We start from the raw sequence: 25,301 nt of genomic DNA, 5'->3' as shown, positions 1-25,301 counted from the left end.
TTCAACCTTCACATATATCTGTTGCCACGTCTTATAAAGACGGCAGAGTATTTGATTTTTACCTCCCTCATTTCTTTTTTAGCTCTAGCAAAATTGGAAAATGATCATCACAAATCTCACCAGGCACGTGAAAATTCAAAACCAATCCCCAGACTTTGACAGGAACACACAAGTAATCAATAGTAGAGCGACAAAGGACTGACAGTCAAATTGCCCGGTTTGTTATCAAGGAAACAACTGTTAGCTGAACGCAGCCCCCAATCATATAAACACTGTCACAGCCTTATTCCGTCCACACAAGTTCGGGGATCTAGCATGACCGGTGTGGGAGTCCCTGCCATATTATCTTCAGATTCCTCAAATAAATCATTATCTGGTCCCTCCCCAAGCTTTGCATTAAAAACCCCTCCCAGGATAAGGATCATATCCCGCGATGTAACCATATCAGACAGTCCCTCCATAACTGTAGACAATTTGTATAGACAGCTGCTTGAGCACTGCGTGTATGGACTCTTATAAAAATTGACCAACAGAATATCATTTGTGTTAACCATATTGACCCTAACCACTTGGCGACAGGAGTGCAGTGTCTCCATTGTGATAGGCTCAATATCAAGAATGGTATTTACCAATATGGACAGCTGCTCATAACAACGACCCCTGGAATTCTTCTGTGCCAGAATGCAATATGCAACAAAACCATCCACAGTCACCTCAAGTGATCAGGTCTCCTGGAGCTGGATTATGTCCGCCCACTCCATGAAATCCCGTACCTCTGGGGAAGCCAGCCTTGATTTAAGACGTGCAACATTCCACGACCTGACCATTACTGACTGAGCCAGTGGAGGGACTTTAGATGGTGCATTCGGTAAACCTTCAACCAACCACCACCCCACTTGGAGAGGGTAGCTGTGAGGAGACCATTAGAGCCTCCAAGGGTGCATAGCCCTGGCTTAGCGCACTGAGTGATGGTCCGTCAACGGAATTGATCTCAGTTAAATATTAAAAACGATTCTTAAGTGAAATGGGTGGATCCGGTCGAATTGCCTCCCTTGAACCAGGCATGTGTGGTTGTCCCCTCCCAAAGACCCATTTCTTGGACACCAGACCGGTGGGCTCCCGCTCTTTCTCCAAGGGACACACAATAGATGACTGGTTTTTGCCCGAATTTGCCCAAACCTTGGCGGCGCCTCCCTCTGGATAAAGGTAACTCAGAGGTGCCAACCATGCCCTGTATCCATTACTGGGTGCTCCCAAATTAGAAATGACAACATATCTTGTAATACAAGGCCTGGCAAATGTCACTACAATAAAATCACCCTGAGCTGTTTTTTTTTGTTGTTGGTCCAACCCACTCAGGGCACCCTTCTAGCCATCGATATATGTTGTGGGTTGAGGGGACTCAAATTATTATCGGAATGTATCCAATGAGCTGATTTATCAATGAGTCTTACAATCTTCAAAAAGACCTGTTTTGAGTGGGGGAGCATTCACTATCGCTGCCACTAAGGGGCAGACCTTCGGTTGGGAGTTGGAGCATGTTTGTGTCATGGTCATGAAGTCGGGGGCACAGGCATGAAGGAGTCTCATGCACAGGAGACCTGGGTGGACACTGTCCTGGCGCCTTTGGCGCCAGGCTCATGAACAAAAGTAAACAAGAACATCCATTAAACACCAAAAAGCTTTTATTATGGACACAGTACTTCAGATGTATTAACCTTGAACATTCCATCCATTAAGCACTTCAGATGCATTAACCTTGAGCATTCCATCCATTAAGCACTTCAGATGCATTAACCTTGAACATTCCATCCATTAAGCAGCCCCAAGTGTATTCTTGGGTGTGGCTGCTAATGGATTGACAGCTATATAAGCTGCCCTGATCCTCAAGACAGATGCTTCGCGTTATTCTGCACTTCCAGCAGCGTAACGCTCACCGTCGCCTGAGGTCAGATCTGCTTACCTTTGAAGACCCTGCTACGTGGACATCCTGCTTCCTGCCAGCATACTTACCAACTGGGGGAAGCTGTTCTTACCTGTACATCTCTTCGGCGAACCAGGCATTCATCATTACACTTTCCGGAACGCCGAAATCTTCATCTTGGCACCGTAGCACGAGACGCTCCATCGTCGACAGCAGCGCCTGCAAGGAAAAACAGAAGACAAATTAAGACATCGAAAAAACAGTTTTTTAAGGTTGCGCTTCGCCATACTTCGCGCTTTTCCTTAAACCATCACTTACCTGCTGTCGAACTTTGCGGTAGCATCAATCTTCCATCCGGCCGCATCTCGAGTCTCACAGCTGCATTGAGACTGCATTTCCATCTAAGGAAAGAAAACAGAAGAGAGACATTATTGCGGGCATAAGGAGCAACACACAAAGATATTAAACAGAATTAACAGAATCACAAGAGCTCAAGAGACACTTACCAATCATTCGGAGAAGCGGAGTCGCAGGTGGACTGGAGTAATCCTTATCAGGGATCAGTGAAGGAACTAGATCCCATTCAACGCGACCCTGCCAGAAGTAGCAGGACGGAGAGCTTACCCTCCATAATTCTCAGGTGAGCTTTATGGGCCGGTGTATGCTCACAGAAACCGTACTTTGGGGAGAAGGGTTCGAGAGGTACAACAATTACAGATTGGCGCACTCACACACTCTTATCTCCACGCATGAGCAGTATCACCACGTACCCGTGCTCACAGATTTTCTACCGAAGGAGAGGCCTGAAGGGAGTGATTCAAGTTCAGGTATGGCTGCAACCGTACCCAAACTCCTCCGCAGAGACCAGGTGAGCGTAACAGTTTGGTGTACATCTCGCGTCCAGTTTGTTGCCATTTTCCAGCTGGTCCATCCCTGCACCTCCTCAATTAGGAGATTAGGAGGGGTGTGTGGACATCCACTCTTGTAACCACATTGCCTGTGGCGATTGTACCTTCCACTGGAAGCTTCTGCTCTGCAATGGCCCTAGATTGAGTATCGGTCACATCGGTACGGCTGGGCTTCTAGGGAAGATGGAGGTTAAGTGAAAAAATCTTTCTTGAGGGATCTCAGCAGATCGTCCAATATGGATAAGGTGCTAAAGATGTCTGATTTAAAATTCACCATAAAATCCAACAGAGACTTTGCTTTAGATAGCAGATATTCATTAACCTGTTTTAGATCATATAACGCAGAGTTCACATGTACCAAGTACCCCAATTTGACATCAGTGTCCTTGTCAGAACCACATGCACTAGTTAGTTGTAAGTCAGCAAGCAATGTCGGAATAGGTACACCATCTATAGGGAGGGAATGCCAGGGGTCATGTGGGGAGTAAGGGGTTGGCTCACTTTGGTCTAGACCGACGGATTGTGAGTAAGTGCAGCGATTTGAACTCAAAAAGGTGTCATGAACACCAGGGCTCACAGTGCGGGTGCTAAGGTGATTGATTACCCACTCTCTATACTTTCAACCAGCAGGGGCGTCAATGATTGTGAACCAACTGAGCAGGTGTTAATGGGGTGGAGCTAGCCATTTTAGCAACCTTGATTAACTCATCCAAATGCCCAACCACCTTTTTCAGATAAGAGGCCAAAGATAAGTTGAGTCTTTCCACCTTTTTTCCCCAAACTTGCTTGTGCATGACTTCTCTGGTAAGCACTACTCCGCTGTAACCAAAAACAATAATCAAACAACCAGTAGACTGATTAGTCTAGCGGCTTTATTTGGTCCTGCTATACAAAAAGGACCACAAGGTAGCATAAGATGACAGAAAATAGCACACCTATGGCCTCATTACAAGTCCGGTGGTAACCGTGCCTGAAATTCTGGCAGGTTACTGCCGGACTCGTATTACCATTCCGCCACCGTGATTCCCGTAATTACCGGGGCATTACGACCCCGGTGACTCGGGAATTCCGGAGGTGGAATTCGGTAAATCCCCATTCCCATTGAGTCCGATAGGACTCAATGGGAATGGGGAAGTGGAAACACTGGCACCATCTCGTGATGGTGCCAGTGTTGCCACGTCCGCCTGCAGGCGGGTGGTGTTAAACCCGCCAGGTCAGTCCTGGCGGGAATGACACCTCCTGCCTGCAGAACTCGAGATCACCCGGTCCGGAAACAACAGTGGCCACGAGTTTACCGCCACCGTTATTTCCAGAACGGGTGACTCGTAATGAGGCCCCTAGTCTCCAATTGCTTAGCAGATCGATTGAGGCAACATCAGTAGCAGTACACATACGTCTTGTCCCTTTTCCTCCATCCTTGTGGGCATCCCTCAACATGGGGACGGTACCGGAACCTGTGGCAGAGAAAAATTGAGCTTCCTCTTTAAAATTAGAATAACGCACTGGGGTGCTGCCTCGGGAACACCGCCACAAGGCCCTGCCCTCTAGCACCTCACTTCAGTCCCACACGGACTGTCGGACCTGGCTGACGGCGCAGAGACTTTTTAACTTTCCGTTTGCTCCCCTTTGTTTTTCAATCTTATTTAACCTCCCTTCAGTGCCTCACCTCCCCTGGCGCATGTCGGCTGCAGCAGTCACCACAAGATGTGCTTTGTGCGACTGCTCGTTCCCGGCCTCTGACCCTCATGCACTCTGTCTTGAGTGCCTGGGGCCCAACCAGCACTAGGACGCATGTGCGGCTTGCAGCGCCGCCGGGTAACAGGGCATTAAAGAATAGGTTGTCGCGTTGTAGGGAAATATTCCCCACTTCTGCGGCACACCATAAGGACCTCTCGTCAAGACAAGGTAGAGGACCTCTGTTCAACACAGCTCCTCAGTGCGGCGACACCTTCCCGGGCTTCCCACGGGCAAGTTTTCCTCAGATTCAGGTTCTGGCAGGCCTGAGACCTCGAAGGCTACTGGCTCCCAAGCCGAGGGGCTCAGGGCCGTAGTGGGCTGTCCTTGGAAGGACGATCAAGTTTGTCCTCTTCTTTGAACCCAAGGGGTAAAGGATAGTCGAGTGCCACCTCCAAGAGTCAGTCCTCGGCATGATCCAGCATGACTATCGCGAGAGGTGCCGAGGGCAAGCAGCCTACCAGATCTCTCTCTGAGGTCATGAGTCGGGTCGTTAAAACTGCCGGCCAGCCGGCCTAGGGCTCAGCACCTCCCACAGTGATGTCTGAGGTAGGCTCTTCTACTTCATGTGTGAGCCCTCTCGTGGCTTGGGTCTTTCGCGCCCTCCCACCCAGGGCGTGGCTCAAGGTCCTAAAATGGCGTATAACCACATGGCTGAGCCTGCTAGGCCAGTGGCCATCTTGGATTCGACTTGGGGCCCGTCTGTGCTCTTGCCCATTGAATGGGCCTTGCAAGAAGGTTCCAGTCCCCTTCCCTCTGTAAGTGGCAGCAGACTGTATGGTACAGGCATCCAGTCTCCTCAGGGGTACATCTACACATCGCAGCCTTATGGCTGCACGTCTCTGGCGTTTCGGTTCTTTGACCAGGAGCAGAGACCCAGTGCCTCGGAGGGCCAGGCCCCTAGTCATCCTGCGACTAGTTGTTAGGCAGAAACCTGTGCAGTTCCCTTGGGGAACACTGCAAAAGATTTAAGACTACAGGTATAGCAGTAAACCCACTTGGTAGCAGTCCGCACCACCCAGATTTACCTGGTAGCTGTGGCTGAGCAGTCAGACTTCCCTCAAGAAGAGTTAGGCAGTATGCAAAGTATACACAGTATGTACTCGGACACAATAGCACAAGCAAACACTGACCAGAGCTTGGTTTCAAAAGTATATAGTTATTTATTTTTTTAAGAACACATAAGTTGAAAACACTCTAGCAAAGTATAGTAAAAACACTTAAAACACAGTTATAATGAAAGCAGTTTCAACCCTTACTCCTATCTAGACAACTCTAAGTTAACTCCACATAATTAAAACAGAGGTGAGCGCTTAACGTTAGATGACACTCTAGTAGGTTTAAGGAAGGGGTAAAAAGAAACAGAAATGGGTTAAACACACCACTCTAAGGTTCAGAACACTTGCAATAGGCTCAAAGAAGCACAAAGTCGCAGGTGAGCAAAAGTCACTAGGCAGGGCCCACTCTTAGAGTAGCCGGAGCGCAAATGTGCCCAAGATCACACTGTTATTAGGGATTCAAAGTCTTGCAAAGAGTTAGAAAGAGTTTAGAGTGGCTTTAGAAGTTTAGCCAGGGTATTCCAGGCACTCCCAGGTTCGAAAGCCGGGGGCTAAATCTACCCCGTACAGTCGGTGGCAAGGGAGGCCAGGCGGAACACGGTACCTTAAGCGGAAAGGATCCTCCAGCGGTGGCAGTTGTTCCAGGCAGTGGCAGCAAGGCTCGACGTCGGTCAGGGGAGAAGAAGTTCTCGCAGAAGAGCAGAAGAAGGAGGTCGTTGCACTGCCCGGGAAGAAACCAGCCGCGGAGTCCTCCGGTCAAAGGGTTGTACCGACTTTCGTGGTTGGGGTAAAAAGTGGTGGGGTTCCGGTTGCCGGGGTGCTTGGCACTGGCAAGGCGGCCACGAGATACCTCGAGAAGCGAAAAGAAGGCGAAAACTGGTTGTCCCCACCAGTCAAGGGAAGGAGCCACTCCGTTAAGAGTTCTCCTCGGTCGTCGGGAAAAGTGGTGAGACGGTTCAGCAGGGCTCCACCGGGTGGTGTCGTCGAAGCAGGTCGGCTCAGCTCTTCCCTCGTCGGATTCTTGGTCCTGTGGCGACTTCTAAAGTTCCAGTCCCCAAAGCCCTGCTTTTATGCAGCAAACCCCCATTCACCCAGCCTAGCTGTCACTCAAACATGCTAAGTGGTGAGCCGGCCGGCTCACCACTTGGGCCAATCAGGACGGAGTGCGACTTGAGTTACCAAGGTAACTCAGTCCAGGGTGCCTAAATCCCCCTCCACCCCTCCTAAGTACCCCAGACAGAGTGGCACCACTTTGGAGGGCTTCTGTGGAGAAGCCCGCCAAAAGTGGGACAAAGGGCTCCACTTTGGGTCAGAGTTACAGAGGCAAACGCCAACGCCATTTTAGAATCAAGTTTTGGCAAAAAGTCCCAACCGGAGTCATAATAATAAATATATAAACCGGCGGTATGTTTAAGGCTACCGTAAATAAATAATTAAATGTGTTAGCCTAAAACAATGGGAAATCCCATAGGAAAATATTCGCGGTTGAATATAAAACGTAGTTTCCACTGCCACCAGCCAAAACTCGATCAGGGGGGACGGAGACGTGCCCCCTCGACTAACAGACCCTGGGGCAATCGAATTGCCCCAGCCAGTACGTCCACAATATGATGGTTTGTACTGGTTCTGTTCAGGATTCAAGACTAGCAAAGTCTTTGGTGACTTTACATGCCCTGGGAGACAGTAGTCAGTCCCAGGGTATGGAGTCTATGTTGGGGAGTCCCTAGGACACCCCTGGGTCACGGCACAGAGGGTGCTGTGTAACCCACATCACAAAAATACATGAGGCCCTATGGAGTAAAAGACCCCATAGCCCATTCAACACAAGGTTTAACCAAGAAAACACACTTCAACATGTCCAAGAGTGAGGGTAAAAGAGTCCCACTCTTGGCAGGAGAAAAAAAGAAACCCCAGAAATCCAGCAAAGCTGCTGGGGGACTCACTAGGTAGGGAAATTCAGCCTAAACAGAGAATTCTCCCTAACACTCGCCCCCCCAGACTAAGGGACAGGAGGATTTAATCCACTCCTGGATGAACCTCATACCTCTAGTCGATGATATACATCCTAGAGAGTCCATCAGCATTTTGATGGTGACACCTTGACCTATGTTCAATGGAGAACTCAAAGGTTTTCTTCTGCAAGCTAACGGACCTACAGACCCTTTGAGGAACATCAGTCTTTTTGTTATAGGGGATCTGGTTCACCAGTCCCTCAGAAGTTGGTACAACTTCTGAACCTAGGTTAGGCTTTTTGAAGGGGTCCTTATAAAGGATTCCCTTAGATCTAGAGGGGCCTCCAAGGTTCCTCACCACCTCTCTTGTGGGAGCAGGTTGGGTCTTAGGCCTCTTGGTTGGAGGGGTTGGGGTTAGGCAATGTACCTGCTTCCCCTTCCTCTTAGATCTACCCTTACCTATTTTAGGAGTTTCCCCCCTAATATTAGGATTTGAGTTGGGGTCTTCAGTAGAAGGTCCAACAGTCTGAAGGTTTTTGGCCTTAGACTTTTCTTTTCTGGTTTTCCACCAGCACTGAGAATTACCAGTTCTCTCAGGTCCAGATAGGGGCCTAGTTGGTCTATCCACCTCTTCCTCAGAAGCAGGGGGAGTCAGAGACTCTGAGACTAGGGGAACAATGATGGAGCTTGGTTGGGGCGCCCATGTTCCTAGCATACTATCCTGAAATGTGCCTGGGTTAGAGGTCAACTTACTAACACCAGGGCTTGTAGTGGGGTTCTCAGTAGAGGGTCCCACAGGCTTAGAAGGGTCCTTCAAGGTAGCCTGTCTAGCCAATTTGGTTAAGTTCTGCTTCTCCATACTGGGAGGCCTGGGGGTATGTGACACTACTCCTAGAGTTCTTAGGTCATTCCCCAACAGGACCTTCCCAGGTACCTCAGTCTGAACACTGACAGGGATCCTCACTGTCATGTTGTTACACTGAATGAGGGCTGGTAGGATAGGAACCATTTGGACAGGGCCTCCAGACATCTTAGTGGGACCTTTGGGTGCTTTGGCCACATCCTCAGGTTGAAAGAAGCTTTCATCCACTACTGTTCTGCTGGCCCCAGTGTCTCTCCTGGCAGGAGTATCCTGGCCATTGACAAGAACACTGTCCACATAATACACCTTAGAGTTAACAGGTAGGGAGTTATACACAACCCTATTCTGGGGACTAACCAGACCCATAGGCTCTAAGTTTACAGTTGCTTGAAGACCCAAGGGTTCTTCAGCAAAGAGTTCAAAGTGGGCACTAGCCATCTGTACTTCATCCTCAGGAGTGAAGGCTAAGGAGACTGTGCTGATCCCTGCAGGTTTACCCTTGCACTTGGGATCTCCTTTGATATGGTCAGTACCCTGACAGACATAGCATTGTCCAAATGCTCTCTGGAAGGGTGGCTTGTTCTGACCTCCTTCTGGCTTGTGGCCAGAAGGTACAGTAGCCTGACTAGGTTTCCCATGTGGCTTACCCTGGTTATTTTGTGGTTTGGGGCCCTCTTTGGGATAGGAATTATTAGAATTCTCTTTGGAGTCTTTTTTAGGCTGTTTCTCCCCATCCTTCTTCTGAGTGACCCCAGAATCCTTGTGAGTGGCCCTGTTGGCAACCCACAAGTCAGCAGCCTTAGCTAGTTTCCGGGAATCCAATTCCCTGGAATCAGCCAAGTGTTGTCTGAGCTCAGGAGAGCAGGCATCATAAATAGTCTCCAACATAAACAAATTCTTCATACCTTCATAAGTGTTCACCTTGTAACCCTTAATCCATCCCTCTACGTTTTTCAAACATTCATTCACCCAGGTAGCCCAAGGGGTACCATCATGCTTTTTGAGGCTCCTAAACCTCTTAAGATACTGGGAAGGGGTTTTCCCAAACCTAGCTATCAGAGCTAGTTTCACACATTCATAGTCCTTCCTATCCTCCTCCCCCATCTCCATTACCACATCAGTTGCAACAGGGGGAAGCCTAGAGAACAACCAGGTGAGTAAGTCATTTCCTGTGATGTTCTGGAGCCCATGATTATATTCAAACAGAGACAACCAATCCAACACATCCAACTTAGGCTCATACATACCAACCAATTCTTTAGGCATCCGGGGTCTTTTAGGACTGGAACTTCTAGAGGAGCCAGAGAGAGAAGCATTCTCAACAGATAATTTCTTCATTTCTAAGTCATACTTGAGCTCCATTTCCCTTAGCCTTAGTTCTTTGTCAGTTTGAGCATTAAGTTTCTTATACTCCAATTCTAGTTTCATTTTCTCCAGTTCAAAGTATTGAGGACTAAATGTGGGACCTGGTAAAGGTCCAGTAGGTACAGCAGGTAGAGCAGGCAGAGGCCTAGGGGGGACAGTCACAACAGCCTCACCCTCCTCTTCTGACTCTTCCTCAGAATCATCAACATTTTGCTCCATGTTAATTTCAATACTGTCATCTACAGTTACTGGAGTGGTAGGTTCCTCTGAACCATCACCCAGGCTTTGGTTAGCTAACAATCTTTCAATCAGCTCCATTTTCTTGCCCTTAGTCAGGAGATCCTTATGTTTACAGAGCACTCTTAAACAATCAGCAGTTTTGGCTGCAAGGGACTCTTGACTATAGCTTTCTATAACTGACATGTTAGAGGATTACTTTTACAGTGCTAAGCTTTGTGGTTAGTTGCACTAAGGTATCTAAAGCACAATAAAATGTATACTCAATACAAATCCCACCGCTGTACACCAGTGTTAGGCAGAAACCTGTGCAGTTCCCTTGGGGAACACTGCAAAAGATTTAAGACTACAGGTATAGCAGTAAACCCACTTGGTAGCAGTCCGCACCACCCAGATTTACCTGGTAGCTGTGGCTGAGCAGTCAGACTTCCCTCAAGAAGAGTTAGGCAGTATGCAAAGTATACACAGTATGTACTCAGACACAATAGCACAAGCAAACACTGACCAGAGCTTGGTTTCAAAAGTATATAGTTATTTATTTTTTTAAGAACACATAAGTTGAAAACACTCTAGCAAAGTATAGTAAAAACACTTAAAACACAGTTATAATGAAAGCAGTTTCAACCCTTACTCCTATCTAGACAACTCTAAGTTAACTCCACATAATTAAAACAGAGGTGAGCGCTTAACGTTAGATGACACTCTAGTAGGTTTAAGGAAGGGGTAAAAAGAAACAGAAATGGGTTAAACACACCACTCTAAGGTTCAGAACACTTGCAATAGGCTCAAAGAAGCACAAAGTCGCAGGTGAGCAAAAGTCACTAGGCAGGGCCCACTCTTAGAGTAGCCGGAGCGCAAATGTGCCCAAGATCACACTGTTATTAGGGATTCAAAGTCTTGCAAAGAGTTAGAAAGAGTTTAGAGTGGCTTTAGAAGTTTAGCCAGGGTATTCCAGGCACTCCCAGGTTCGAAAGCCGGGGGCTAAATCTACCCCGTACAGTCGGTGGCAAGGGAGGCCAGGCGGAACACGGTACCTTAAGCGGAAAGGATCCTCCAGCGGTGGCAGTTGTTCCAGGCAGTGGCAGCAAGGCTCGACGTCGGTCAGGGGAGAAGAAGTTCTCGCAGAAGAGCAGAAGAAGGTCGTTGCACTGCCCGGGAAGAAACCAACCGCGGAGTCCTCCGGTCAAAGGGTTGTACCGACTTTCGTGGTTGGGGTAAAAAGTGGTGGGGTTCCGGTTGCCGGGGTGCTTGGCACTGGCAAGGCGGCCACGAGATACCTCGAGAAGCGAAAAGAAGGCGAAAACCGGTTGTCCCCACCAGTCAAGGGAAGGAGCCACTCCGTTAAGAGTTCTCCTCGGTCGTCGGGAAAAGTGGTGAGACGGTTCAGCAGGGCTCCACCGGGTGGTGTCGTCGAAGCAGGTCAGCTCAGCTCTTCCCTCGTCGGATTCTTGGTCCTGTGGCGACTTCTAAAGTTCCAGTCCCCAAAGCCCTGCTTTTATGCAGCAAACCCCCATTCACCCAGCCTAGCTGTCACTCAAACATGCTAAGTGGTGAGCCGGCCGGCTCACCACTTGGGCCAATCAGGACGGAGTGCGACTTGAGTTACCAAGGTAACTCAGTCCAGGGTGCCTAAATCCCCCTCCACCCCTCCTAAGTACCCCAGACAGAGTGGCACCACTTTGGAGGGCTTCTGTGGAGAAGCCCGCCAAAAGTGGGACAAAGGGCTCCACTTTGGGTCAGAGTTACAGAGGCGAACGCCAACGCCATTTTAGAATCAAGTTTTGGCAAAAAGTCCCAACCGGAGTCATAATAATAAATATATAAACCGGCGGTATGTTTAAGGCTACCGTAAATAAATAATTAAATGTGTTAGCCTAAAACAATGGGAAATCCCATAGGAAAATATTCGCGGTTGAATATAAAACGTAGTTTCCACTGCCACCAGCCAAAACTCGATCAGGGGGGACGGAGACGTGCCCCCTCGACTAACAGACCCTGGGGCAATCGAATTGCCCCAGCCAGTACGTCCACAATATGATGGTTTGTACTGGTTCTGTTCAGGATTCAAGACTAGCAAAGTCTTTGGTGACTTTACATGCCCTGGGAGACAGTAGTCAGTCCCAGGGTATGGAGTCTATGTTGGGGAGTCCCTAGGACACCCCTGGGTCACGGCACAGAGGGTGCTGTGTAACCCACATCACAAAAATACATGAGGCCCTATGGAGTAAAAGACCCCATAGCCCATTCAACACAAGGTTTAACCAAGAAAACACACTTCAACATGTCCAAGAGTGAGGGTAAAAGAGTCCCACTCTTGGCAGGAGAAAAAAAGAAACCCCAGAAATCCAGCAAAGCTGCTGGGGGACTCACTAGGTAGGGAAATTCAGCCTAAACAGAGAATTCTCCCTAACACTAGTGAGGACCGCTTCTTCGAGTACTTCCTCCTCCTCATGTGTTACCCACAGATGACAGGGCTCCTGAAGGATATAGTGAAGGAGGTGATACCAGAGGTGGTGCCTCCTCCTCTGGTCCCTCAGTCTGTTTCTCCAGCAGTAACGCAACCGGTGCCAGTGCCGGTCTCTCCCCAGGTCAAGCCACCAACGGTAGTTCAGACCCCTCCACCTCCTCCTGTACCACCAACGCCTCCCCCTCAACAGCCGTTGGACCTGTCTTCGGCTCCGTACCTAGGGGGGGACCCCACTGGCACCTTGGTCCCAGGGCCCAAACTCCACTCGGACTGCGTTAGGGAGAATTCTCATTCAATTGCTAATTTAGTGAGTCCTGCAGCAGCTTTTCTGGATTTCTGGGGTTAATTTTTTCCACTTGGTAAGAGTGTGAGCTTTTCCCCCACTCTTACCCATGTTTTGCCATGTGTATTTTATCTGTTTTTGTGATGGTGGGCTCTGGAGTACACCACTTCAGTAGCCCCCTTCTTTTGTGGGTTACACAGCACCTTCAGTGGAGTGACACAGGGTTGTCTTTTAGACTTCCCCCCAGCTCCATTTCTGAGGCTGACTACTGTCCCCAGAAAAGGGTAAAGTTGCCATTAACTTTACTTAGTAATTTAACCACAGATCCAGTACACCCCATCTTACATGGAGCACTGGAAAGGGTTAATCCTTAGCCCTTTTTATCTGTACCTCCTAGAGCATTGTTTCGCTTTTTTAACATTTAGACTTGGCTGGTGGCAGTGGTATCTACCCTAACGTTTCTACCGCGATTATACTACATAAACGTGGTATTGTTTTAGGCTATTATATTAGCCTCGAACTTAAACCCGCTTGACCAAATACTTTTTCTTTTGGCTCCGGTCGGGTTCATTCGCCATTTCTTTTTGTTAAAGTCCTTCTTGTGTTTTACTTTGCGGGCAAACCAGGTTTGCCTTCTTTGTCCAATGTCTTTTGGCGGGCTTCTGCCAAGAAGCCCTCCTCTAGGTGTCTAGGTGAGCTGAATGTGAGGGAGGGGTGTAGTCACCCCCTGCACAGGGTATCCTAGGAAACCCAAGTCGCACTTTCGCACTTTGCCATGATTGGCTGAGGTGGTTGTCCAGGCTGGACAACCCCCCTGCTGCATGATTGACAGCCAGGCTGTGTGAATGGGGGATTTTCGCATAAAAGGCAGGACTCTTGGGCTAGAAGTCAGTCGCCACTGGAACAACAAGGAACTGAAGAGAAGCAGAGAAGAAGTCGGCTGCTGCAACTATCCCGTCCTGGTGAAGCTCTGCTGCAGTCCTAAGCTATCGACCCTTCGACCAGAGAAGATCCAGTCCGGAGTCTTCTTCCCTTGAGCCTGGTGGGGCTAACCAGCTCATCTTCTACAGCCAGAGGATCCTCTTTGTGGTCGAAATCGCTGCACACTGCTGTAGTGGTCCAGATAGCCATCTGAAGAGCCTCTCCTGTTTTTTAAGGAGCGCACCTTTTATTCACAGTCGCTGCTGCCGGCTTCAGCCCTGTGTTGTGCAGAACCCTCCAGACGTCGTCCTTCGTATCGAAGCTCCAGGAACCGTGGGTCTGCAGAAAACTACCAGGAACAACTGCCGTGGCACCAGCTTCTTCATTGAATAAGGTACTGTGTTCTGCTCGAGGAATTAGGGTGAATCCCTTTTCTTCTCCTCCAAGGCTTGCCCTTGTCTTCCCTCCTTCTTATAACTTTTGCTTCCTCTGTTGACAATGTCTAAGTACTCCTGGCTACGTTGAATCGTGAACTGTCCGACTGTGTGATCCTCGACAACAGGAACCCAGTTCCACTTGACACTTGCTCTGGTCTATTGACTCTTGAATTTCTGTCTGAGTGTTCTCTGGTTCTGTCCGCCTTGACAAAAGTATTGCCTATGATTTTTGCCCCCAACTGTCTCTGGATATCTCAGGTGCTAAGTGTGTTTTTGCCCCGGTAAAATTTCTTGCAGCGGATACGGGTTTCTTTAGTAAGACCGAACTGTCATTACTGTCAAAAAGTGATCGCAAGTGTATTCCCGGTAACGTCTTTTGTTTCACAACACCGGTCTGTTAAAACACAGGGTACTTACCTTGAAGTTATACCGTACAAAGTGAATTGGTTAGTTGCAGTACATTTTACGTGTGGTTTTGAATTAATAGAAGTGTTGTGTTTATAACAAACGGTTTAAAAATAAATGTACTTATATTCTTTTACCTGAAACCTTGAGTCAGTGTTTGCTTGAGTCACAGTAATTGTGGTCCCTTGGTGTAATCTCTGCTACTGCTCATATACTCTTGAGATAAGCCTAGCTGTTCTGCTACTGCTACCACTTTAACATAGTAGTACAGGCTTGTACCAAACGTAAAACTTGTATTACCACCTGTAGTCTTAATTGTGTGTAGTGGTCCCTAAGGGCACTGCACAGAATTCTGCCTAACAGACTGTAAACAGTATAAAGATTTTGACCGAAAATTGTTTGGACATAAGCCATATCGAACAACAGCAGACTATTTAGTCAAATTTCAATCTAAAAAGATTCGGTACAAGTATCTTCACTTTCGCTTAAACTTATGGCCAACATTGGATGTGTTGGCCAGAAAAAAACAAATTGCAAAGGCTCAAAATTGTCGATATTGTAAGATTGTAAGCCAAAGAGAAACTCTTGAACATTGCATTGTATATTGCCCTCAGTTGAATTTGCAACAAAAAATGTACTTTAAGAACTTAATTGTGCAACAAGGCATGAGTGAGCCGATGGATATTTGGCAGCGTATGTTCTCTAGCCCAAAACTGGCTATTAGAGTGACAGTAGTACAGTTCTTGGATTCAATCTATCCAGAAATTGAAAGTCAATTTTGAAAATGGATTACTTAATTTTATAGGTAAAACTTATGACTAATGTATGTCAATTTTATTACTTGTGATATATATTTGGAGAAATTTATGATTTTATAATTTGTTTATCTAATGGTGTATAGACAATTTGTTTTATGTATATAGAAATGTAAAATTGTAATGTAATTTGAAAGGTTGATTTTATCAACTAACCAAATAAAAAAGCAAACATTTTTTTAAAAAAGGGAGGAGCGGGTGCAATGAGGATGACGACGCCCGGGACAATGAACCCTTGGAATTCTTTAAGGGTGTTTGTGACCGCCTTCTGTGCCTGGCAGAGTACTTGTGGGAGTGGACGGGGGTTTGGGGTGGTTAGTAGGGGGGGTCCCTCCCCCTGAGGACACCCCCCAGGAGTCAGGAGTGCTAGCCGAAGTTTTGGGCAAGTGCAACACGATCTGGTCTGGCATCCCTCTCCAGAAGGATGTCCTGCATGTGGCGAGAAAGGTCTGGGAGAAGCCATGGCCCAATGCCCAGATGAACAAGAAGCTGGACAAGCAGGTTCAGGCTGACAGACTGGGAGCCAATCCTCCTGGCCTCCCACCCGCAGCCACATTCTTCGGTGGTGACTGCAGCCTCACTGTATTCTAAACCATCGTCTTCTTCAACTTCTTCCATGGGAGCAACCTACAGTTGTCTTTTGAAGGAGGACAAGGTCCTTGTGTCTTTGGGCATATGCTGTTATGCCATTTCAGGACTTCACCTGCAGCAAATCAACGCTGACGCCCTCTTAGCCGCGGCTAACCAGAAGCTGTGGCAGGAGCTCCTGTCCGACCTTCCTTTGTAGAGGCAAGCCTCCTTCAAGGGCAGTCTGGCGGTTGACCGGGCCATTGCGTAGGACCCCATGGAGTCTTCGATCTCCCATATCGATTCAGCCACCATAGGGCTGTGCCTGGGTGTCGATAGGACGGTGTGGATGCATGCTAGTAAGTTTTCAGCTGACGTGCAAGAGCAGAATCTTAGCTCTGCCCTTTGAGGTCATGGACCTCTTTAATTCGTGAACCGGTGACAAGTTCACAAAGTAGAAAACCTCCACTCAAGCTGCCAAGTCCTTGGCCATCCTGATAAAACCAGGGCAGAAGTTCTTCCCTCAGCCTGAGGGCAGGAACGAATTCAAACCCGAATTCAAACCCTGCGCTTTTACTGGCTTTAAAGTGTTACGGGACCGTGGTACGCGGAGGCCTGACATGTCGCCCAGCGACAACAGGAGGAAGCAGCAGAGAACTTTGTGCAGATTTTTCCTCTCCCCTCCTCTGTTCGCTCCTCTGACGCCAAGAAACAGTGACGTCAAGTCATCTCGGCTCCTTACATCTTCATGGAGTTGATGAACGCTGTGGCAGGTCTCCTCGGCTTGGAGGGCCATCACCTACACCCCTATCTGGACGATTGGCTGGTGAGGGTGGGGTCACCTCCTGCCAGAGATTGGTGGATATTCATCATCAGCTGGTGTTCTCCCTCAACCAGAGGAAGTTGCAGTTGCCCCCCTCCCAGGATCTGGTCTTCCATTGGAACACGGCCGTTCATCGGGTATTCCCCACGTCTGAGAGGATCCTCTCCCTTCGCAAGGTGATAAGGCACTGGCCAACTCGACCACCTCGGCATTGGTGGTTCCAGCACCTTCTGGGGATGATGGCCTTGTGTGCTCACTTTACAGCATGCTCGCCTCAGGGTGAGGTGCATCCAGCTCCACCGAGCAGGGTCTCAGTCAGACAGGATCCCAACACCCCTGCTCCTTCTGCCGGATCTTCGCTGCCAGCTGATGGACAGCAGTGTTTCCATGGTAGCCCCCTTCACCTGACTGGAGCCTACCCTGGTGGTGACGACGGACTCCTCCCTTTTGGGCTGGGTGGCTACTCTGGAGTGCTACGCGATTCATGGTGCATGGTCCAGGGCAGAAGCCCTGCTGCATATCAACGTGCTCAAGCTCAGGGCAGTGGGGTCTGGCCCTCAAGGCATGTATGCCCATCATCAGGGACATGTCTGTTCTGGTCAGGACAGACAATTCTACTACAATGTTTTACCTGAACAAGCAGGGTGGCACCACCTGTTCCCACACCACCCACTGCCTCCTCTGAATGGTTACAGTATTCATCTGGGAATGGGCCCTGATGGAGGCGGTTTAGATTTCTGCAGTCTACCTCCCGGGGGACCGCAATGCAGAAACCTGGTTCCTGACCAGCTGAGGCTTCAGCATGCTCAATTTTCAGATGAAAACTGAGACATCATTCAACAGGCCCCCTCCTCAGTCCCAGTATAAGAGCACATTGACTAGGTGCTGCCATTTGGCATGCGACAAGGGTCTGGATCCTGTTACCTGTCCCCTGGATAATGTACTGGCTTTTCCAGCACACCTGACTCGTTCTGGTAGATACTTGCCGCACCTATTTGGCAGTGTTTGGGGCTTACAAGAATTCCCCTGAGCATGTGTTTTCGGCAGCCAACCCGGTGTTTGAGGCCCACCTCAAGGGGTTGTCTAGGCTTTTTCTTCTGGTGTTTAGGCTGCACCTGGCCCGGGACCTCAATGTGGTTCTGGCAGCTTTGCAGCCCAAACCTTTCAAGTCGATGGTCTCTGTGGACATCGGCTTGGGTACACTGAAGACAGTTTTATGGTAGCTCTCACCTCTGCGCACAGGGTCATTGAGCTGCAAGCATTTTCTTTGCTAGCCCCTTCACCACGTTCCACAACGAAAAGTTAATCTTGCACACTCACCCAAACTTCTTGCCCAAGGTAGTCTCTCCATTTCATCTGAATCAAGGGATCTGCCCGTCGGTGTTCTTCTCGAACCCGCAGTCCGAATCCAGGCCACACTGTGCAAAAGTCAAATTATTGTAACAATGCGAAAATGCTCCGGCTCACCAATGTCCAGGGGTGCCAGGCATCTTGTCAGCATGAACAGACCAGTTGATTTAGTTTGATATTGGACATGACATTAGTCTAAATGGTATTCATTTTACTTATCAGATTATTCAGAAAACAGACCTAACCAAGACAATATTCCCACCTGATGAAGGGACTATCTGTCCCGTAACACATAGTGGTAATGGGAGCAATTCGAGGAAGAAACATCTTTTTGGATGTTGCACTGCTGTCACGTATGATACTTTAACATGGTCTTTGAGTATATCAATGTGCTTTCAAATACCCATTTTACATGGGATTTACATATGATGTTAATCATTAAGAAATGTGTATAACATTCTTCTTTTCTAAAGAAAGCTTGATACAAGTAATTTATCAAGTTTATATTTTATTTCATACTTGGTGCACAAATAATGTTCTTATTTTGATTCACAAAAATTATGGTATTAGAATTTTTTTTTTCTTGAAATCACTATTAAAATTGACAGGACATTCCCAAGATGGCTGCCACAGGGGGAGCACCTTGAAAGTCGCTCTCAAGAACCCCTGCGACTAAGGAACCTATATGCGTGTTCACCTCTCCAGGCACAAAGCAGAGACCTGGAGGGGAGGGGGAGTTAAGGGATCCAGCAAGATAATGCAGCCAAGGGAGAAAGAACAACTAAGAATATTTGCTTTAAAGTGCCGCCTGCATCCAGAGTGGCTCCGCCAGCCCCCCGCGGGGGAAGGACTGAGGGGACAGGAATGCCATGCACCACAGAGCCGCAGTGCCAGGCCGACACACCAGGAGGTGCAAATGGCAAGTCCAGTGGCAAGGGGGCGGCGGCGATCCTCCCCACTTCCAAGCAGATGGAGAGCACCCGGCAGGGGCCCAAGAAGACGGGAGTGCCTAACCCGCCTCCTGTGGAGGCGGCAGGCACCCCGCCAAATCGCTGAGTCAAGAGGACAGCAAGCTGCCCCCCCCCTAAGCCCCCCAGCAGAGAATGCACCTGTCTTTGGCCCGTTAAGGCCTGAGGAGAGCCTGTTACGCACCCTGGGGAGGTGGCAGGCACCCCACCATAGAGCCAAGTTTGGGATGACGGCTTGGTGTGGTAGCGAACCCCGGTGCAGAGACACCATCTGTAGACCAGAAGGGCGGAACGGAGATTGAGGGTCCAGAGTGGGGGCGAGCAAGGAGAAGCTGCCCAGAGCCTGAGAGAAGGGAATGGTGTAGACAACACATTGAAGCTTGAGAGGAGGAACCAGGACTCTGGGTAAGCGGCCCGGGATGAGGTGTCTGTCCATTGCCCAGCTGCCTCGGAGAAGGTAAGACAACGCAGTCGGTGGAGGAGGACCGGAGCAGCAGAGTTCCAGCAAGCCGTAGCAGGAAGCATCCAACTGCTTAGGTACGCAGAGATTAGACTCCTGGCCCCCGCAACCCCCACTGTACACAACGGCACAGGGCGAAAGCCCCCAAAATGGTCTACAGAGTGAGGGGGACTTTCGGGGTGCAGAGGGGTTACACTCCAGTAAACGGGCGTCCCCCCCCCACTACCTCTCCTTACAGGGGGGAGACCACACAGGGGCACAGATCTCACAGGCTTTGAGGCACAGAAGAAGGGAGGAGGGCCTCCTCCACAACAGGCCCAAGTAAAATACGAAGGGCACAACTATAGTGGCGAAGAAAGGAGAGACCAAGGGAGGAGGGCACACTGCCAACTATTACTCATGGCATTAATAATAGACTAAGAACTCCAGGATCTCAGAGGGGTCTGCTGCAGGGCCGGGCCTAGGGGGGAGGCGCAAGTGCAGTACCACAGAGCGAGGGGACCATGGAAGAGGGCACCTGTTCTACAGAGAAAGCCCTAGGGAGGAGAGGACGTAGAGGTGGGCCTCCAGCCTTTTCTGAGCCCCAAGATCCCTTTCCAACAACAAGAGGAGCAAGAAGTCGAGAAAGGGGGATCGCAAAAGAAGGCTTGACTGGCCTGAGGAACAGCGGATCCCCTGTACCATACTGTCTGCGATTTGAGATCTAAGGTCAACAGGGACAAAAGTACTTCCCCAGCCAAAGGGTCTGGCGGAAGATGTCAAAAAGCAAGGACAAGGATTCGCACGCACCCACAAAAGGCCCTGAAAGAATGCAGTAGGGCCTCATCCATAAACTCTGGATGAAGGACACGGATGCCCTGTCTGAAGAGGAAGGGGGCCCGGAGAATGAGGAAAACAGGTCAGCGCATGAGGAGGAGGGGATGGAGGAGGGGGCAGGCCAACCAGTAACACAAAAGATTGTCAGAAAGTTCTTCGGGGATAAAATCGAATGCATGGTCGAGACCCAGTTGGACAGGTTCAGAGAGGACTGCATCGGTCCTGCAGGAGGTGAAAGGAAACCATAAGGAAATTGGAAGAAAGGTCCGACACACATGAGACGTCACTGCAGGACCTGGCTGAAGATGCAAGGAAGACGGAGGACCTGGTGGAGAAGATGGCAACCGCTACCTACAACTTAAAACTGCAGGCTGAGGACCTGGAAAACTGGTTCAGGAGATCTAATGTTTGGATAAAAGGCCTCTCTGAAGAAGTCCAAGACAAAGATCTCAAGGTGGCGGTCAGGCAAATATTTGCGGACTTATTAGGTCTGGACGGGGACCCTGAGTTTAAACCAGACAGGGTCCACAGGGTGGGCCCGCTAAGAAAAGAGCCGGGAGCCAGGTCCAGAGACATCCTGGTGGCCCTCCACGAGTACAGCCAGAAAGAAGATATTCTCAGAGCAACAAGGAGGGTGAAGCAACTAAAATATAACTGCTCCGATGTCCAGCTGTTCCAAGATCTGTCCTACATGACACTATTGAAAAGGAGGAGAATGGGTCTGGAACGAGAAGAATATTCGATATTGCTGGACCGTCCCTTTCGGCCTTTGTTCGAATGGGAGGGAAAACACTGCATCACAACTTGCAACAAGGGAGCGAGCATACTGGGAATAGAGGTGAAAGAATCGGAGACTAGCGCACCGGGAGCAAGGGGCCCGGGAACAAAGAAAATGTGGGAATTAACAAAAGTGAGACGCAAATGTGCTAAGAGGGGCCCAAAAGGCCCAGAATCAACATAGAAGTACCAGGAGGGCTCTGTCTATACATGGAAGGAAAGCCCGCACACGGTAAACGCCACAACATGAAACTTTAGGGGGAGGGGGAAGGTGGGTTTTGAGATCCAAATATGGGCTGGGGAGGGCCCGCTGTTCGCAGGGCAAGGAAAGGGCTCAATACCAGTGATTCCATAGCGGCAAGGGATAGAGGCCGATTGTCCACCCAGCGGGGGGGGGGTCGGGAAGTAGGGGAGACGGGGGAGGAGTCAGGTGGGAGGGAACCCTTCCAAACCACAAGAAACATAAGGAGCCACAGGATTCAAAATGGGGTTAGATAAGTATAGCAAATTAAACATCATGATGTTCAACGTCAGGGGACTGAACTGTCCTTTTAAAAAGGAAAAAACTAGAGAGGTTTCTACAATGAGAGAAACTAGACATTTTTACACTCCAGGAAACACACATAGAAGCGAGGGACGCACGCAAGATTAGAATTCAAGGTTACAACAAAGTATATCAAGCCAATGAGGGAAGCAAGAAAGGGGGTGTTCTTATAGCTGCCAGGTCCTCCCTCAACATAATAGCAATAGACCGAGAAAAGGACAATACTGGTAGGTACCTAGCCACAAGACTGCAAGCAGGGAGAGAAGAGTACACGATAGCACCAAACTCCGACTAGGATAAGTTTATACAACAGAAACTAACCAACCTGGATGGATTTGGCAGAGGCCCTATTATTTTAACAGGGGACCTTAATATCGCCTGGGAGCCACAAGTATAAAGGAGTGTAGGTAGAGCGGGGCCCCGGGTGGACCCTCGACGGAACTGAAAGACAAAATGGACAGGCTAGCTCTAGTTGACGCCTGCAGGGAAAAGAAGGGGGGTTCTAAGGGGTTCACTTTTTTCTCCCATGTTCACAGGGCCTCCTCGAGGATAGACTGTGTGTATCTCACGTGGCATACTGGGATCTGTAGCAGAAATGGACGTTGGGGCAATAGCTCTGTCAGACCACGCGCCCTTAACAATCACATTAGGGAAAGGGCCAACTCCCCGAGGATCTGGAAGTGGAAATTCCTGTCATACATATTCAAGGACAGGCTAATTAGGGAGGAGATAAAAAACGCCATTGAGGATTTTTTTAAGCTCAACAAGCTGGGGGACACAACCCTTAACTCGAGGTGGGATGCATTTAAAACCATGATCCGAGGTCAGCTCATCGTAGTGAAAAGCCAAGAGGGACTAGGAGAACCGGCAACTGGAAAGGGAGCTAGAAAGTAAGCTGAAACAGGTTATTACCAGAATTGGGGTTGAGGGCTAGTGGAGAAACTAGGAGAGACTACAGGGCGATAAAAGGCCAACTGGTGGTGTTGCAAACAAGGGAAGCAGAACGGGCCCTGCTACACCTCAGACATAAATACTATGTGAAAGCCAACAAGGCAAAATTAAACTAAGTAAAGGGGGGAGAGCACTGAACAGTCGGATTCAAAGAGAATTCACGAATTCTATAAGGAGCTTTTAAAATCAGAGAACCCCCATAGATCTTGAACAACTAAAATATTTATAAGGTTTACACCTTCCAACCATAACACCCCAAACAGCCCAGGACCTCCACAGGGATATAACAGCTGAGGAGGCGTGCAAGGCAATCACCTCGATGCCTAGTAATAAGTCTCCAGGGCCCGATGATTTTACAGACGATTTTTGTAACATTTTTAGAGAACAGCTGATCTCCCCACTTAGTCCAACTATTTAACAATTTCGGGAAAAAAAGGGAGAATAAAATGGATGACACTAAAGTTGTCCTCCTTCCAAAACCTGGCAAAGATCCAGAATGCTGTAAGTCTTATAGGCTGATAGCGCTAATAAATATTGATGCTAAGATTTACACAAAAATCTTGGCCACTAGGATAGACCCCCCTCCTTCCAAAACTAATAGGAATAGATCAATCTGACTTTATACAAGGCAGACAGACGGGGGACAACACCAGAAGAGTTGCATACATAGTAGACAAGGTGGACTTGAAAAAGGTACCAGCGCTACTTCTTGCACTAGACACAGAGAGAGTGTTTGATAGGGTGGAATGGCGGTTTTTGTTCGCCACTATGAATAAGATGGGATTTAGGGAGAAACTACTGACATGGTAAGGGCCAACTACTGTAATTCATCCCTCTGGCTAATGATAAATGGGCAGCTAACAGGGTCGATCAAGGTAACAAGAGGCACAAAAAAAGGGCTGGCCCCTCTCTCCCCTGCTATACGTGATTTTGAAACCCTACTGGCCACAATTAGGGCCACCTAGGACAATATAGGCATCCTATTCGGAGGCAGCCCCATAAGATAACGGCCTTCGCAGACGACATGTTGCTAACGCTCACAGTTCGAGACCTCCATCAGGACACTGGAAAGAGAACTGGGAAAGTTTAGAGAGGTTGCAGGGTTAAAAATCAACACTAACAAGTCTGAGGCCCTGAATCTAACGTTACCGAAAGAGACAGAACGGGAGATTAAAGAAGCCTCCCAGCCCACCGTGATAAAATACCTAGGGATCAACATCTCCAAAGAGATTGGCTCACATTACCAGAAAAACTACCCGTCTCTACTGGCTCAAATCAAACAATTTACAGGACTGGAGCCCACATTGGATTTACTGGCTGGGAAGGATCAATGTAATAAATATGGTCATACTCCCCAAAATCCTGTATTACTTTATGACAATCCTGACAAAAGTCCCCAAATCATTCTTTAGAACACTCCAGGAGTCCTTAGGGAGATGTATCGGGAACAATAATAAACCCAGATTGGCGAAGAGACTGATGCAAATGCCAATGAACAGGGGAGGGATGCGGGTACCAGGCTTGAGCGCATACTACCTGGCCGCCTAAATCCGAGTAATTAGAGACTGGATGAAAACTGACAGAAACAAGGGGTGGAGACATATGGATGAAGCAATAGTGGGAGGGCCTTTAGAGTCAGTGTTGTGGAAGCCCAAGGGAGACAGACCTCAACACCTGTATGAAAGCACGATAGGATCATTGGTGGGCGAGGTGTGGGATGAACTAATAATTAGAGTGGGCCTAACGACCTTCCCTTCGCCTTTTACCCCATTCTTCTATAACCCACAATGTAATTTACGCCGGAGGAAGGGGGGAAAGGATTTAACAGATGGGAAAGCGGAGGTTGCCTAAAGATAGGAGACCTGTTTGAGGGAGGGAAAATCAAGTAATTCAACCCTGCCTGGGGGAAGAAGAGAGATTTAGGTATATGCAAATGCTACACTGGTTACTCCGTCCAGAGTTAAAGAAGGCAGCATTGAGGCCGCAAATGCCTTTTTGAGAATCTGCTCACAGAAAGCGCTGGAGATAAAAATCTAGTAGGCATTCTCTATAAATGTATAAAACAAAATGAGGAATCAGGGCCCATCAGATATAAGAGGTTATGGGAGGTGGCGGTAGGCCGCCAGATAGAAGATGCAGAGTGGGTGCTGCTGTGGGCCATCATACCAAAGCTTACAAAATCGATTCAAATACAAGAATTCTGGACAAAACTAATGTGCCAGTGGCATCTCACCCCGAAAGTCCTAAACAAAATATACCGGCTAGTGAGGAGAGTATGTTGGAGGGGTTGTGGGGAAGAAGAGACAGAGACACATGTGATGGGAATGCCCCCAAATACATGCCTACTGGGTCACGATAGCAGTCACAGTTGAGGAGATGACCAGACTCAAAGGTTTAGGTAACTGAGGCGAGGCTATGTTGGACCTTGGAGCAATAATAGAGGGGCTCCCCTCCAAAGCGCAGAGGGAAATCTATGTGATACTAATGCTCTCGGGGGCAAATGTAATCGCCCAGAAATGGATGTTGAGGGACCCACTGAAGGAGCACAAATGGATAAGTAAAATCTGGCAGTTTGTATTTATGGAATGGGTAACTTACTCCATGCAAGGGAATCGGGGCTTTGTGGCGGACTGGGACTTAGTGATGAGATTCCTACAGAAAGACCCAAGAGGAGCAT

At 48.7% G+C, this 25,301-nt stretch overlaps 1 protein-coding gene across 3 annotated transcripts in view; it reads left to right on the top strand.

Annotated features, from left to right (window-relative positions):
* Positions 1 to 25,301, top strand: part of ZZEF1 (zinc finger ZZ-type and EF-hand domain containing 1) — a 3,309,810-nt gene that overhangs the window by 1,174,953 nt on the left and 2,109,556 nt on the right. The window lies entirely within an intron of this gene.

Source organism: Ambystoma mexicanum, chromosome 9 (assembly GCF_040938575.1).
Source record: "Ambystoma mexicanum isolate Mex_15411 chromosome 9, UKY_AmexF1_1, whole genome shotgun sequence".
Taxonomy (NCBI): domain Eukaryota; kingdom Metazoa; phylum Chordata; class Amphibia; order Caudata; family Ambystomatidae; genus Ambystoma; species Ambystoma mexicanum.
This window is presented reverse-complemented; position numbering and strand designations above follow the sequence as displayed.